The sequence below is a fragment of the Oryctolagus cuniculus genome, chromosome X, assembly GCF_964237555.1.
Source record: "Oryctolagus cuniculus chromosome X, mOryCun1.1, whole genome shotgun sequence".
Lineage (NCBI taxonomy): Eukaryota > Metazoa > Chordata > Mammalia > Lagomorpha > Leporidae > Oryctolagus > Oryctolagus cuniculus.
In genome coordinates, this window is record NC_091453.1 from 49,044,507 (window position 1) to 49,051,041 (window position 6,535).

General features: G+C 50.5%; 1 pseudogene; it reads right to left on the reverse strand.

Annotated features, from left to right (window-relative positions):
* Positions 1-2,136: 2,136 nt before the first annotated feature.
* On the reverse strand, positions 2,137-5,819 carry LOC100343343 (probable ATP-dependent RNA helicase DDX43 pseudogene; annotated as a pseudogene).
* Positions 5,820-6,535: the final 716 nt, after the last annotated feature.

Below are 6,535 nucleotides of genomic sequence, written 5' to 3' on the forward strand. Positions count from 1 at the left end.
TGGGTAGGAGCTTACCAATCCCCTGGCATTTATTACAGGCATGGCTGCTGTGCCAGGCCAGGCCACCATGGTAAAGTTCCTTGAGACCCAAACACCCTTAACCCTCGAGGTTCCAAGGCCAGACACCAAGGCATCTATGCCTGAGTCCTATTGGACTCCAAAGATAGCAAATGAAAGGGACCCAGGCTCAGAGTCCCTTCAGTGAGAATGGGTCTGGTCTCATTCATGGTGAAGCTCCCCTGGGCCTACTGGGCTCTGCCAGTGTCAAGGTAGTGCCTCCTGAGACACCAGGAGGCCTGTCCTTCCCCCTCATGCAGCTACTGAGAGGCTGAGACAAGAGTACAGATGCGGGGCCAGCACTGTGGAGTAGTAGGCTAAACCTCCGCATGCAGTACCCACATCCTATATAGGCGCTAGTTCGAGTCCCAGCTGCTCCTCTTCCAATCCGGCTCTCTGCTGATGGCCTGGGAAAGTAGTAGAAGATGGCCCAGGTGCTTGAACCCCTGCACCCATGTGGGAGAGACCCAGAAGAAGATCCTGGCTCCTGGCTTAGGATACGCCCAGCTCTGGCCGTTACGGCCATTTGAGGAGTGAATCAGCTGATCAAAGACCTCTCTCTGCGTCTGTCTCTGTGTCTTTCTGACTCTCTCTCTCTCTCTCTGTAACTCTGCCTCTCGAATAAATAAATCTTTCAAAAAAATAAAAAGAGCGCATATGCACCAGGGCCCAGAGATGGTACCACGCACCCGGGTACTCAGTGTTTGAACTGACATGGCCAAATGAAGAATGAGGGAGTGAGGCAAGCTGGGCCCTTGGGGGGAGGGGCAAGAGCTGGAAATCCATAGTGCCAGGGCCCAGCACACTCTGGAGCCCACTTGTTCCTCGAGGGAGCCTCCGCTTGCTTGCTTCTTTCCTTCCTTCTGGCACTGGGCTCAGCTCTCTTGCTACTCGTCAACCACCCCACCTGCTCGGCGCCTGCCCAGTGGGGAAGGGGCAGTTGTTCCCATCATCACCATGGTGCTGTCTCTGCAACAGATTCAAGGCCCTTTGTGTGTGTGTTTTGAAAACTGTATAGAGGGCAGTCACTTGGCCTGGTGGTTGAGTCGCCCACTTGGAATGCCCGTATGAAATATCAGATGTGTGGTTCAATTCCCAGCAACTCTGCTTCCTTATTTTTTTCTTTTTTTCTTTTCTCACTTTTTTTTTTTGACAGGCAGAGTGGACAGTGAGAGAGAGACAGAGAGAAAGGTCTTCCTTTTGCCGTTGGTTCACCCTCCAATGGCCGCCGTGGCCGGCACACCGTGGCCAGTGCACCGTGCTGATCCGATGGCAGGAGCAGGTACTTATCCTGGTCTCCCATGGGGTGCAGGGCCCAAGTACTCGGGCCATCCTCCACTGCACTCCCTGGCCACAGCAGAGAGCTGGCCTGGAAGAGGGGCAACTGGGACAGAATCCGGCGCCCCTACCGGGACTAGAACCCGGTGTGCTGGCGCCGCAAGGCGGAGGATTACCCTAGTGAGCCGCGGCACCAGCCGCAACTCTGCTTCCAATCCAGCTTCCTGATCATGTGCCTGGGAGGCAACAGAGGATGGCCCAAGTATTTGAGATACTCCCACCCATCCTGCCCCCAGCCCCCGTTTTCAAATGAAATGGAAATAAATGAAGAAGAAATTCCATTGTATGGTTACTCTGGAACGAGAAAGGTTGGGGTGGGGGAAGATGTCACCAGCATAAGAACAGAAGGGAAACATGAACAGGAAATGGAACTGGGGCAGCCATTGTCATTTGTCCTGTGGCCCATTGCCTGTAACTCCCATTCTCTCTGTCTTCTATGCCTAAGCGTCAGGCTCCTGTATTACCCAGCAAGGCACCCTCACGGTCAGCTCCCACCCCCAACCGTCCTCACCATCAATGGCAGAGACCCTCCGAGGGCCAAATAACAGAAATTGCACTTAACCACCTTCGCGTCCTGGACCCTGGAATGTCAGCCTGCGAGGGAGTTAATGGGTCATCTGGGTCATCCGTGGTCTGTTCGGGAACAGAGATGCAAACTGAGGCACAAAGAGGGGAAAGGGGCACCCCAAGGTTACACAGCAAGGAAGAGGCAAAGCCAAAGCCAAAAGGGTGATTCGCAGTTTTCTTTTTTTTAATTATGAAATTTGGTTTTATTATGAAAATGTTTCACAACATACGAATCAAACCCTCATCCATCATCCAGCATTGGGAACATATCAAGAAAATATTACATCTAGCATTTCTAGTTTGAAGTAGAAAAGTTTCTTATGTTTGCTCAATCCCCCATTCTAGTGCATTTTGCTTTTATACCTGCAGTTTGCTCTTCTAGCTCCCCTGCCAGACATGTTACATTCTTCTGCCAGTGTAAACATTGCTTTAAATCTCCTAAACAAGCATATTTATAAAATACATTCCTAGAACTGCTGTATCAGAGGTATATGTATTTACCACAGATACATTACTATGTTTCTTAGAAGCCATTTTACCAATTTTTACCTCTACCAACTTTTGTGCTATAATGACCTTTCTGTACAGCTTAATACTTTCAACTTTGAAATTAGTACTTCTAATTCTGAATATACATTAGATTTTAGGCAACTTGTTAACACCTAATAATTAAAGACTTAGATAATACTGATTATAATAAACAAAAAGCCTAGTTTATATAGGCAGGCATTTGAAAGCCTAGTAGGTTAAAATTTTGTCTGTTAGGCTAATGCCACCTTTCAATAAGACATCATTAATAAAACTTTTTGGGTTTTGCTTGAGGTCGTCCCTTTTTTTTCCATTTCTCTTTTCAACTTGCTTGCATTGTATCTCTCAGCCATTGCAACAAGCTCCTCTGGGATATTCTGATTTGCTCTTTCCAGGATATGAATCAGTTCAGTGGCAATCCTCCAATCATTTCTCATGATGAGGGTGATTGATACCCCTGTGTTTCCTGCTCTTCCAGTGCGTCCTACTCTGTGTACATATTCTTCAATGTTCCTCGGAAAGTCGTAATTATAGACATGAGTGATATCGTGGACATCCAATTCACGTGATGCTAAATCAGTAGCAATTAATATCCTCACTTTACCTGTTTCAAAGTTCTTTAACGCTTTCTCCCAATCACTTTGTTCTCTATTGCCATGCAGCGACTCTACTGATATGTGCTAGAGGACTAGGTCACTTGACAAATGATCAGCCACAACTTTTCTACTAACAAATACTATGACTTTGTCCTTCGGTGACATATTTTCCAGGAATCTTTGTATATGGATTCGTTTTTTTTCTTCCATGGTAATGATTATATTTTGTTTTACTGTACTTACAGCCACTAGATCCAAAGTTCCAACATACACAAGCATTGGTTCTTTCAAGTATGACTATGCAAGCCTATGCACACCATAGGGCCAGGTTGCACTTGTCATAATCGTTTGCCTATCTGGTCGAACATCTAATAAAATCTTCATTATCTGGGGTTCAAATCCCATATCCAACATTTTATCAGCTTCGTCTAAAACCAAGTAGGTGACACTCTTGAGTCTAATGAAGTTATTCATCTGTAGATCATTTAACCTTCCAGGGGTTGCGATTATGATGTCAACACCTTTTGAAACATCTTGTATTTGTGCTGCTCGATCTCCACCACCATCTATACAAACACTTCTAAGATTTTTGTGTGAATACTTAGAACATTCGGCCTGCACCTGCAGAGCCAACTCCCGAGTGGGTGTAAGGACTCACATGCCAGGGCCATTCCTTTTCTCCCTGCCAACTGGTTGACAATCTAGATGAATAAATCCAGGCATCAAATACGACAGTGTTTTCCCGGTTCCTGTTTGGGCTACCCCTATCACATCTATTCCTTGTAGAACTACCGGCCAAGTTTGCGACTGAATTGGTGTTGGCTTTTTAAAACTTGCCTTTTCAATATTTTTCATTACTTCAGGAAAAGTTTCAAAGGCATCTTCAAATGAACAGGTAGGATTCGGTACAGGACGTTTTTCACCTTCTTTCAGGTCGTCGCACATTACATAAAAATTTTCCTTCCTCCATGTGTCTATCTCTTCTTGTGTCATCGATCTTGTTTTTTCGAATTCTATATAAAAGTTTTTCTTAATCGGAAGTAAATCGCTTTTGCGACTTAGATTGTAATTTTCTTGGTTTTTAACAAAGTCATCTATTACCGCTTTTGCTTTTGTCTGCATCGTCTTGCTGCCAAAAATTTTTACTCCCGAGTTAGGTGTTCCTTTTATTATCTGTATTTTAGTGTTTGTTGCACTTTGTATCTCTTTTATTTTTGACCCACCACGACCGATGACTGCGCCAACCAACTCGTTCTTCAAGCCGAAACAGAGAGGCGATTCCCTGCGACTACCGACCACGATGTCGCGTCCGGAGGGCTCGCTCCAGGAACCTCCTCTGCCGCCGCTGTTACCTCCCTGACCTTTTCGCCCGGGTTCCTCCGACGGCCTCTGCCCCAGAGCTCGAGGCGCTGCCAACCCAAGCGGAGGCGTTAGGTCCTCCGCCTTGCATAGACATCGTGAAAAAGATCCGGCGCTTCCGACGTCGCTCCTGTCCGGCTGTGCACCTCGCGACTGCGGAGTCCGAGAACCTCTGACTCGCTGTTTTCTAAGTGCAACCTTCAGGGCCAGTGGTCTGGGCTCAGGAGCGAGCCTCAGAGGAGCTGCCAGGGCCAACTCGGGTTCACAGGAAGGGCATTCCCATCCGTGCTGCCAACGCTGTGAACACTGCTGCCCCATGGGTCACTTGATGTCATGCTCTTGACAACGGCTGCCTCGGAGGAAGGCGACGTGACCAGCCTCATCGTGCAGACGGGGGTACAAAGCATCAGAAATGTCAAGGCACTTGGCAAAGGTCACACAGCTCCAAAGTGGCATCAGGGACTGGAGCCTGTGGCTGTGACCTACACCCTCCTGCCACGGAGAGCTCCTCAGCCCTTGTCCCAGCCAAGCCCCTAGCTCGGCAGCCCAGGCCCCTGTCTCTGTCCCCCTCCAATCTGTCCCCAGTTTACCTGGCTTGACCTGAACAGCAGTGCTCTGAGGAACACACAGGCTCCGATTCACCCCCTTCGAGGACCCTGAGCGGCTGGGGACAGCTGGCAGGTGTGGGGCATGGTGTGTGCGAATCCTGTCTAGGTGTGGTTCTGTGTGCACGTGCGTGCGTGCGTGCGTGATGGCTGGGCGCCTCAGTTAATTTGCAATTGAGCATGAGGCCCTGGGTCTGTACACGTTCTGGGTATGAGCATTTGAGGCTCCGTCTGGGCCAAACTAGATGTCCAGCTGCATGTATGATTGCATTCATGTGTCTGTCCACATGTGGCCGTGTGTCTATGCATGCGTGTTTTCTTTTTGTAAATCCATGTCCATCCCTGGGCATACTCAAGAGTCTGTGTGTGTGTGCAATTGTAAGCATGTGACATAAACTCTCCAGCATCTGGGTGTGTCTGTGTGTGGCTGCTGGTGCCGATTCCAGTGTCTGTGCCTGTGAACTGACAGGGGTGTAGATGCCCAGGTGTGTGTAATTGATACAGGATGCGCCTTTGATAGAGGCCTGATTGCCCCACTCTCTCCCAGCATCTGGGGAGGAGCCTCCAGCACGCACGCCAGGGGGCGGGGCTGGCGCTGACGGCGTGCACGCGCACGTGTGCGTATTTGTGTATAGAGCAGCCGTGTGAAAATGTCTGCACGTGCATCTGTGTGCGCGTGCACCTGAGCCTCGGAGGGGGCCTGGTAATGCGTGGAGCCCCACGTTCGCGCAGATCCAATCTTAGTCTCCCACGGTGAGTCTCAGTAGCCCGCCCCCTTAGCACCAGCAGCCTCTGCCAGCTGCCTCCCCCCACCCCCACCCACCCCGCGCGCCCTCACCTCCACCATTGCCGGCTCCGGGACCCATGGGCTGTGAGCGTCCCTATCCCGCGCTGCCAAGCGCACTAATCCCCCTGGGGAAGTGATTACCAACAACCATACACAGCCAGAGTTGCTTAATCACTCTGAAGAAATTTCTTTATAATCTGAGTAAATTACTTTAATTACCTGCAACTACCAATTAGTGTTTGAAGGTTTCCCTTGCAGAGAAACAAGCCTCCCCCTCTGGACTTCCAGGCCCCCTCCTCCTGCCAGGGAAGGGCCGCTCACCTAGGCGCCCCTCCCCCCAGGCGCCAGGCTGCCCCCTTCTCCGCCCACAGAGCGTCCCCCCCTCCCCCGCCAGTGTCCCAGCCCTGACTGCGCTTCAGGAGGGCTCGGCACCTCAACCAGCGCTCCAAGCCCTCCTGCCAGACCCCAGGGCCCAGAGCCCAGGAGGAGGCTAGAGACTGGTGGTTAGTACCCCACCACAGGTCCAGCCAGGCCATTGCTGCATCCCGCTGTCCCCTAGGGGGCCTGATTCAGTTCTGGTCTGGTTCCTGGCTCTGCTGCCAATGGGCAGCACTTTCCCCTGTGCTGGGGAGGCGGGAGCCCCGAGAGGACACTGCAGGTGGCTATCCGAGGGCAGCCACCAGCTTCTGCTGACCCCT